The 10897-nt window shown below is 41.6% G+C and overlaps 1 long non-coding RNA gene across 3 annotated transcripts in view; it reads left to right on the plus strand.

Annotated features, from left to right (window-relative positions):
* LOC120717599 overlaps positions 1-10897 on the plus strand; it is a 61205-nt gene that overhangs the window by 23177 nt on the left and 27131 nt on the right. For all 3 annotated transcript variants that reach the window (XR_005692239.1, XR_005692240.1, XR_005692241.1), the window contains exon 4: positions 6813-6905. This is a non-coding gene — a long non-coding RNA (uncharacterized LOC120717599). The remainder of the gene's footprint in view (positions 1-6812; positions 6906-10897) is intronic.

Consider the following 10897-nt stretch of genomic DNA (forward strand, 5'->3'; position numbering starts at 1 on the left):
GCATAATTTGGATCAGATTATGTCAAAAATGTGTGAAATAAATGCGTCAAGTTTTGATGTCAAATGCCAAATGGCAGTAAAAATGCAGTTAAGAAACCAAAGATTAAACTGGGAAAAAACATACAGTTACGTTAACTGTGCTCATCTTCATTATATTGTGGTTATTGTGGCAGTATTGTGCAGTTCGTTTTATTTTAAGGATGACTCGCTGCTGTTTGAAAACGGGTCTGATATTTAAAACACCATTATAACCGTGTTATAAGACTACGAGGGAGTTTATGTTAATCCCTGAAGTCATATTCATATATGATAGGAGGATGAAGGATTTACACAGCGTAAATATGATGAGTGTCTTAATCTGCTCTATTTTATTAGTAACTGCACGAAAGGGTTTTTCCAAATCTCAGTTATGCACACACGTTTCAGTGCTACCTATGTACATTTATGAGATAGTGCCAATAATGAACATGTCTATACTGGGAGGCAAAGGATGCATTTACTTTCAAGTCGACTGTTTACTCTTTTAAAACCAGTAATAAATACAATGCCAAGATGATGGACTGTATGATGAGCTGAAACTCAGTAAGTACACTATTTATATGAAACACTGTTTTTCTGTGTGCTTTCTTAGATTTACCACTCACTTTACCTCAAGCAGGCAATAGATTGAGCAGAAAACAACAATCAAACCCGTCACTTCCCCTCGGACCAGTCTTGTTCTATCTACTGTCCCACAGTGTTCTTTGACTGTGAGCTGTCTGCTTAGCCTGTGGCTGTCTGGCACACTGACCCGCTTAAGAGGATACATTGTGTGTATGTGTGTGTGTGGGTGTGAGTGAGCGCGCGTATGTACACGCACACCCGTGGGCGTGACTGTGTGTGTTTGTTTATGAGTGAGTGTGTGTGGGTGCCACCCCTCCTCTAGCCCAACATCAGCTCATGTCCTGGCTGTTATAAATAATTCATTGGCCATTTGAGGCCCCCAGAGCAGAAGAGCACTTGTGCAAGCCTTTAGTGATGGCCTTTAGTTACTTCTTACAAATACCCACTTAAACAGTCTTCACACACAAGAATACGCTCCTCACAAACCACACCAAAGCGGCCACTTAAACTGTCACAGCAGATCAATGGGAAGTCTAAATTCAACATTATCCTCTTATGTCAAAGCTTTTTTCAACCTGACAGTACTCAAGCAAATAGATATTTCCTTTATCCCGTTCAGCCTTTTATCACTTAGCCTGGACTAGTATCTGTATCCAGAAGCTCCGGCTAGGGTCAGGGTTGATATTTTGATGGAGCGGGGAGGAGTGTGATGCGAGGTGGAGGCAAAACACCTGGATTTCTTCCTCCAATCTGCTACCTGCTTCTGGTTTGTGCATTTGATGTGCCATGCAAATGAATGGGGGGGGGAGAGGTAATTGAGCGAGGTGGGTGAGACATGGCAAGACACGGAGGAAGAGACAGAGGATGAGGCATTGGGAGGTCAGAGTAGCATCTAGCCTCCCGAGGAGAGGAAGAGAACTGTCCGGTAGCACCTGCCTCATTACCGTCTGCACTCCCTTGGTCTGACGTAACCCCGGTAACCCTGAAGAATATACATTAGCTGTGGGCCATACCTATAGGCCATGCAAACACATTTGTACAAGTTTTTGTCGATTAACTAATTCAGAAGTGAGCTTCATTATTCCACTGCCTTAATTGAGATAACAATGCAAATTCCCTTCATTAACTGTGACATGGACAATTTCTCGCGGGCTCCACAGGGACACCATTATATTCAGAGCCCATGGAGCAGGTTGCAAGGTGTCATCAGATATTCAAATGGCATGCTTGTTTAATTGCAGTAAATGTAGCATGTCCGGACGGCTTGGTGGAGGACATTTGGAGTGCGAGCCCGGCCTTTTTTGTGTCGCTCTTTTGGGTGTGTATGTGCGCGCTACGTGTTTGGTAATAGAGGCATTTGAATAGTAGTTGAGGTAGGAGTCAGTTCAAGGTGTGAGTATAGGTGTGTGTGTGCGTGTGTGCTTAAAGGTGCAGGGCCAATGCCCCTCCCACCCCTCCCACCCCCCAGGCAGCTGTTTGCGGGCCCCTGTGCGATCCCGTGGGGCTCCTGAGGGAGTGTGTTGTTGGACTCTTGTCTTTTATGGCAGCAGCAGTAAACATGACAGGCTGTTTGGAGACCATCTGTTTCCAATGGCTGCCGCATGGTAACAGGGAGCTCAACCTGAGATCTGCTTGGTGTCTGTCTCAAAGGTAACAGTCCTGTCTTCCAGCTCCTGCAATGGGATTCTGACGGGTAGTGGGAGAGGGGACGCGGATGAGAGAGGGGATTCCAGTGAGATAAAACTTGGCACCCGCATGTAATACCTAGCATCAAACAGCACCCGAAGGACCTACGGGTATACTCTCATCACTTAAAAAAAACACACACACACTTCAAACATAGGCAGAAAAATGTCCACACGCTCTTTTCAGCACACACATAGCTACACCTCGGGTCATTAGGTTAAAGCGGTATTAAGAGAGGCGGTCCCAGAGCATGACAGATTGACTCAAGTTCTTCTAACACTCTCTGGCTGCCTACACGGTGCTATGTCAAAAGCCTGCACCCCCCCCAAACACCTTCTCTTGCCAAATGAGATGAAGCAAAGAAGAGACTGTCATACTCCTCTTAACACATAAGTCATTAATATGTCTCTGATGCAATCATTTGTTCACCTCACTCATTAATTTGGGCTTGTTCTCACTTAAACAACATTCAAATCAAAACAGTGCGTATAGCTTTGAGGTGTGACTCTGGCTGATTTGCAAGTCCTTTACCTTTGAGGCCATCTTGTTGCCATTAGAGTATCACAGATCATTTTTCTTTTTTTTTCTCCCCTTTATCCTCCTGTGTTTTTTCTTGGTCTGTGATCATTTGTTGAAATCCGACTTAAGAAAAACACCAGTCACCCTTGGACAGCTAACAGTAGCCGGGCAGAGTTTTTATTTAGCCATCTGAAGAGGTGTATCTGTTGAAACAAGGTTGGCATTCTTTCTATCTTAGGCTAATTATTCTTTTAAAGCCATTTACTTTCCCATCATTACCCTGCTTAAACAAGCCTATCCCGAAAGGCCATGAACCTCTCTCTCTCTCTCTCGCTCTCTCTCTTTCTGCCTTGTCATTTCATTCTCCCTTGCACATACCCACCCATTAAAGAGCTGCTGCAGTCCGCCACTCATTATTGCACAGTACATTTACATTGAATAGGTCATTGGGACCCAACTAAGTGGAACTAATGTGGGATAGAATAGTAGACGGTTTGGCTTCAGTGTTACACAAACCCTCTGCTCTGGAATAAGGACTCTGTGATAGCTGTTAAGCGGGTGGCAGAGCGCCTCACTGATCCGAGACATGCCACAAACAAATCTCGGGTTTGCTCGTTTGTTTTGTGGCTGTCTGTGTTTTGGCTTTTCTTTATCGTAATTGGTATGGAACGGAGCTGTTCTCTTCATCAAAACATAAAGGAAAGCTCGCTCAGCTTTGTTAGATATGCACGTTTAGAGGTCTTATTTTTTTATGTTTTTTTTTTTATTTGTTTCAGTTGAAATGTTACGTATAGGCTTGTAATTATGCAGGGATAAGGATGCAGAAGGCAAGGCCATATGGTGGATGTCTCCTTGCCTTACTGACACAGAGAAGACTTAGAAATGAAGCACAGGGTCACTCCTTGACATCGGCCAGTGTGCATCATAAAGAGACAGAAGTATACAGTATATGCACGCAGTCAGCAATGCCTGCAAACTGTATAATCTGACTGCATGCTTTCAGCAATAAGTCGTTGTGCAGTGAAACATCTGTTGTTGATGTTTATGGAAATACAGCCACTGCTTTTGTCATGCTGACAATAAAGTCTGCCTTCCTACACAACATGTGTTAGGTCTCCAGTTGAAGTAAACAGGCAGTAATTCTGTATCTTGTTTCTACTTCGTAGGCTCGTCTGTGGGTGCAGCCAGGGAGGAGATGATAGTTGATACTTACACCTCTGGCTCAACGTGGTGGGCGAGAGCACAGCAGCTGGTTGACTTTTATTAAGACACTGCAATGTGTGTGTCTGCGCGCGCGCGTGTATCTGTGCAGAGCGAGTGAGCACAACCGCAGCACACGTTTCAGCCCGTTTACATGTCGATCTACTGTATGTTCTCTGTGCCGTGTGTAGACGCAGACACGATCGACTGTTCTATCAATTAACACTTCGGCTCCATGTTACGTGACAACGAAAAAAGGGGATTTTCTTTGTGTGTGTGTGGCTGGTTAGGAGATCATTTTGCTGAACATGGGAGCAAGTAAGGAAAAGGGGTAGGAAGAACTAAGAAGAGAGGGAGTACCCTGTCTATGTGAATCCACTTCAACTGGATTTAGCTGTATGAAGTAAGATAGATCAAATATTGAGTAAGTGAAGGAAGGGCATCTCCACATCAAAGGCACGGATTGGGAGGCACAGGGAGAGATTAAAGGCAGCCTTGAAGAACTGGGTGAAGGAGCCCAAACTGTGGTAGGAGCCACACTGGATGGACCAGTCGATAGCCAACACCACTGCACTGCTCCTCCAAGTCACTGCTACATGAGCGCCTTTTCTATCCCCATGCTGCCAGATCTTAAATGCTCACACAATGACCTTGAGGAGGAAACGATCACGAGACACAAGAAAGAGAAATGCCAGCAAGATTTCACTTGGAGGTGCTTTTTTTTTGTTTTTTTAAATGAACACCATCCAATTTTTTTTCCATTTAGAGGAAGTCGTCATCCACCCCCTCTCTCTGTTTTCTCCAAACTTCCACCCTTTACCTAAAGGTTGCGGCATTTCAGCTTTCATCTACAATGTCTTCTATAATTCTAATTTCACAAAATGTTTGCATATTTCTTTGGACAGTCAACTAACTGAAAGAGTAATGAAAGGAGAGGACACAATAGCACATAAACAAAGTTGAGTAGAAACCCAAACCCCTGCAGATTCTGGCCTAATCAGCCTGCCCTGTTCTGGCCCAGCTTGCATGCCTGCATGCCTGCCCGAGCTTGGCTGGGTTTGAAAAGTCATGCTTGTGGGTGGATGCTACTCATAAATATGTATTTGGCTTAAGCCGTGTAGTCCCACTGCTCTCGACTCTGCCTTGCCCGCCCAAACCTTATGCTCCTTTTCACTCGTCAGTCCTTCACAAGTAAAGGATGCAACTTCCCGGGGCATTCGCATTAAAAGAAATACAGAAAAATAAGATTGGCGATAGAATCTCTGTAACAGGTTGCCACTACATAAGAAATGTAAAGGTGGGCAGCAGGGCGCGTGTAAAGATAACATGCCACTGTTGTAACAGTTCCAAACAAAGAATAGAGTCAAAAGTCTAGAAGCTGCACTACTTCCTTTGGAGTGAAGCACCATATAAACATCTATCTTTCTGTGTCAGTCTTCACTGATGGCTTCATTGGCACCGCTCTGATTCGTTTCAAAGCTCGCTAGTAAAGGAGGCTTCAAAGACTTCAAATGAGCTACATTGGAATAAGACCTTAAAAATACCTCACTTAAATCTTCCCTGAAGAATTTCTGTTTCTTTTTACCTTGGAAATTGAGATATGTCTGACTGAGTGCATAATCCTGATCCTGAATTTTGATTTAGGCTGCAGCTAGTGTTTTCTGAGGATGCATGTGCTTCAAGTCAAAAGGCACAGAAGCTAAAACCTAAGATCTCTGCATGTACAATCTGCTGGGAATCTGTCATGTGACGATGCCTTTTTATCTACACAGTTGGTGTGTGCGCGTGAGAGTGTGAGCAGGCGTGTTTCTGTGCTTGTGTATACGCGTGGCAGATTCACTAAGTTGCTCCCACTCCTCTGTCTTTGCGTTTCCTTGGTTGCAGGTTTGCACTTTGCTAAGTGAAGATGTGCGTTTAAAACTATGTCAGTACTCACAGTAACTGGCTTTCTGTGTAATCCTACAGTCATGTTTAAAGCACTCCTCCTCCTCCCTTACTTACTTGCCTTTATTTAGACTTGTGAAAGTTGCTGCTCCTTTTTTGTCTTTCTCCTAATAATGCTATTGTTAGCTTTAACGAGAAGAAGTGCTTGTATTTTCTGACAGTTCTCAGAATTTAGAAAGATCACCCATAAACAAGAACTGATGGCTCCCTGAAAACACACACACACACACACACACACGGTTTTAGGCTTTGAACAAATAGGAATCTTTGTTGCAGTCATTTTTAAATGCAGTGTGAAACTGATTGCACATAGTAGGCAACAAAAAACATCAAATAGCTCACCGATTTTTCATGTAGTAGATGTTGCTGTGTAGTTTGTTAGATGACTACCCTAAAATAATAACACAATACCAGAATATTGGTTGATGTACTTGTATAAAAGGCTTTGCGGTGGAAAGAGAATTTGCCTAACATATGCTGTTTAGTCACTTCCCTCTAGGCCTACGTGACACCTGATACTCAAATTTTACACAAAGTAAAAAGAGGTGAGACACAATCAGAAAAAGAGTAACAAGCCCCAAAAAATTGAAGCACTTTTTTTTGGTTACTTTTCATGATGACAGTCATTCTGTGCGCATTCTATTTTTGTTATAGTAACCTGATGATTTCTTCTGTGATGTGTTGTCCATCATTCTTTCAAAGCTAGAAATAATTCAGATTTATACCTTGAATGTGTGAGTAGCAGTCCTTTATAAACGCTGAAGGGATTGTCTTTTAACCTAATTGTTGGAAGAGATGATAGAATAATGACAATCTCCAGGCTGCAAGCCAACCCAAACCTTTCAATCTTTGCTCTGCAGGGATTGGCCACTCGACTCTGCCAGCCAAACTGCTGCAGTAACCTTGACAGGAGCTGACCTCTGTGATTATAATCCTTCTATTCTCATCCACAGGTGAGTTCTTTTTTCTGCCTTTGTCTTTTGGTTTATTATTACCAGTAAAAACAATTAAACTCAAATACATTTCAATAACACGCATCAGGCTTCTTAGTCGTATGCTCAATTGCTGCTCTAGTCTTTAGCTGTAGGATCTCTTCTTTTCCGGCCTTGTTTTTACAAGCTCACACCTCTTATTTCTTCTCCAAGGCCCATCCTTTCCAGGCCCAGCCCGGTGTAAACTCCTGCCTACAGTAGCCTGTCCACCCTATGCCCTGGCTGTCAGCTTTCCAGGCAGGCTGTGTTGACAAGGGGAGGCCACTAGGGCTGTCTGTCATGGGGTTATTCTCAGGGCGGAGACGGTTCAGCTGATTCGCTGACACCGGCTGGCGTGCGCAGGGGCTGGAAGGGCGGGCATTTGGCGGGGATTCACAATGTGTGTATGTGCGAGCCTTTATGTGTGTGCATTTGGCGGGGAGCTACCAGGGGTTAGCCTTGCCAGATGACAGGTATAAGGAAGGCGCAGAGAGAGGCTCAAGAGGCAAAAAAGAAATACAGGGCAGGCTTCTTCTACACACCTAAACAGACACATAGATATGGTCACACAATCATAGTGAGTTGAAGGACAATGAACAGGGTTTCAGAGCTCAGAAACACAGCTGGGCATAAATGCCCTCAAGAGAGGTGTGTTTTAATCAAAGAGTGAAAACAATGGACATAAAGTAACCTGATTAAATGTATTACTTCTGTAAGTTCTGACTGCCTCTTATGACCCCTGTAAACATGCCTGCCTACTACCTAGAATGCTCATTTTGCAACAGCTCTTTCTTGATTAAAATTATTTGTCCACTAGATACTTTGAGATTGTAATGTTGCATATGTATGACAGTCCAATTATGGTAATGATGATGTCCAAGTGAAGCGATTGCAAAAGTCTGTACCTGGGGAAGCCAGGAGTGAGAACTGAACTGAACCTTAGGCGCGCATCTTCTACCAACATTAATATAAACTATGACGTCAGAAAAGGTTGATTATTGTAACAATGTTTCTTGGCAATAAATCTTATAATACAATAAATGACACCAAACAGGAGTCACTGGCACCTCCTGACACACCCTCCTTATGTTGGTTACCAGTTTGGTCACACACTGATGTGGGATGGCATCCCATTCCTTAACCAGCAGTTGTCACAAGTCAGCCAGTGTGGTTGTGTCGGTCACAGAATAAGCTGTTCGGCCAAATCTTATCTGTCAATACCAGTGTGATGGACCGAGTTGAAAACAGGAGTCACAGGGTAACTAAGCAAAACACAACTGTAAACAACAAACAGTGCAGTATAGTCTGGTATGAATACATAAGCAAACTAAATGTGCACGCTTACAAATAGAACAAATATATCCAAACCAATCAATAAAGTTATTGGAAACTAAAGTGTGTTATTGTGTTCAAACAAAGAAATGAAAATACACAGTTACCAACTTTAGAGTGTGGCCATGGGTTTGGCCATCACACCAGTTTCAGTGATAAATTTTCATTAGAAATGTGGCACCATTTAAGTGGTAAATAACAGGCTCTCCAATGGTATACAACAGCAGTCCCCAACCTTTTTTGCGGTTTATGTTTTCACGGACCGGCCTTTTATGTTTGCGGATAAATACAACAAAATAAAACCAGTACCGATACCAAAAAAAAGAAGATTTATTCATAACACATTCATAATAATCAAAAGAGATTTAAAAAAAAAAAAAAAACAATGATAAAAACCGATAAAAACCCTGAAAACCATAAATTTCACACTCGAGCCTCAACTCTCACAGCCCGGTACTAAATTCATGGACTGGTACCAGTCCATGGCCCCGGGGTTGGGGACCACTGGTATACAATTTATTTCTAAGAAGCATCATTATAACAAAGAAATAATCGACCAAACACAAATTTCTTTACTTTTTGTGCATTTTACTTGTTGCTCAGTTATGGTAATTTTTGCAGATCTCTTCACAATGAGCACAAACCTGCACAAAATGTCATCCAAAGCCCTCAAAGAAAACCATCCTGTTTCGCGGTTGAAAGTTTGGAAAGTTTTGCTTTCATCAAATGTTGCTCCGAATATTTCTTTACGTATTGTAGCCAAACGGGTCATTTTAACTAGCATCTGTACAGAACATGTGTTTCTAAATTTACTCAGGCATATCCAGATGTTGCTTTTCATAGTTCCAATGTTGGCTTTTGTGATAAACCTGTTCTTGCAAGTGTTGCCACATAGTGGAATGATGCAACCCTTGTTTCTTCTGCTTTTGCAAAGAAACGCAGGTTTTGCTTCGCCTGTCAGCAGAGCTTGCTTTTCTTAATTCTTTTCTTTTTTACCTTTTTCCTGCAATTTGCAAGCTGGAGTCACTTTGATAGATTTCTTACCTTCCCCAACATATTTTCAGTCAGTTGCCCACTGCTGAGTGCTTCCACAGGTTTAAAGAGTCAGAAATTTAATAAGAGCTTTCATCAGGTGACAGTTCCTAATGGCATCTTTTGACCAGCCTTTGCAAGCACTTCCAAGAGACTTTTAAGAGTTAATGAATTTGAGAATTTCCAATCATTATCAAGTCTCTAAATTAAACTCAAACCTTATTGAAAGTCAGGTGATTCTTCGTCACTTCCTTCAGAATTCTTAACGGACTTTTAGGTGGAAGCTTTCCACCATGTAGGGTTGTATGGGTTTTTTCAAATGGTAGGAATAAAACATCAAATATGGTCGTCTAGTTGCAAGACGCCTTGTTATGCAGCAGTTCGATACAAAGATGTTTTGGACTCTTGTCTTTTTAAAAATATTAGCAACTAATATAGATCATGAAAGCTCTGCCCATCAGACAATTTGTTATCTGTTTTTATTAGCAGACCTAAACAGGCACACACACACACAGAATCAAAGTCCCATTGTACATCTGGACTTTGAAGTTGGAATTGTCCTCGGTCCCGGTTAGGCAACTAACAAAGCTTTTTGGAGTGGCTTTTTATCTTTATTGAGAAAATATCCAAATATGTAAACAGTGCAGACATGCTCAGCATTATTATTACAGGGAAAAAACACAATGTGATTTTAGATAAATAAATAGAGTTAACTATACAGTTACACAGTCACAGTATACAGACTGTATACTGCGTGGGCGTGTTTCATGTGGTAGGGGATACATTTGAAGAAACGAGATTTTGCTTTTATGTTTAAGATTTACCATTTACAGTTCAATTTTTAGCATGTTTAAATTGTGTAATGACAGCCTACCACTCCAACCTTACAATGTATCACTGTCACCAGTTTTATGCAATATATAATCTTAATAAACTGGAGTCCAGAAAGTAGTAGTAAAGTAAAAGTGTATTTTCAATAAGAATTCATGCAAACAACAAATAAATACATTTTATTTTAAAGGAATATGAGGTTTTTTGACTATATTTTGACATTTGATGTGTAGGCCTTCTTTAAGCTGATCGATAATACTGGATTTATGAGGAAAAAAATCATCCATCTGCCATTTAGTACCTGTGCAAATGTTCATCCAAACAGCTGCATCATACCATGTTATAACTTCAGGGGTTCTCTCTTTACTGCTCTTTAAATTGATAGAAATAACTGGAGAAAACTTTTTAGTTGCTGGAATAGATTATCAAAATCTTTCACTGCATAATTTAATGTTCAGCTTATTGCATGAAAGGAGAAGAAAATATTTACATAAATAATACTTTTATCAGCTCAGTTTTGCTTAAAGATAGTGTGGCATCCTGGACATTTTAGGTTGCAGGATTCTTTAAAGATCTATTTATTATTACTTAAAATGCTCTGTGTGTGTGTGTGTGTGTGTGTGTGTGTGTGTGTGTGTGTGTGTGTGTGTGTGTGTGTGTGTGTGTGTGTGTGTGTGTGTGTGTGTGTGTTAAAATAGATCACTGACACTGCATCGTATTAAAATTTTACTTCTAGGAGCAATGTTGTTGGTTCTTGTGCTGGTAGCCTGAATCAGCTG

Source organism: Simochromis diagramma, unplaced genomic scaffold (genome assembly GCF_900408965.1).
Source record: "Simochromis diagramma unplaced genomic scaffold, fSimDia1.1 OVJJ01000501.1, whole genome shotgun sequence".
Lineage (NCBI taxonomy): Eukaryota > Metazoa > Chordata > Actinopteri > Cichliformes > Cichlidae > Simochromis > Simochromis diagramma.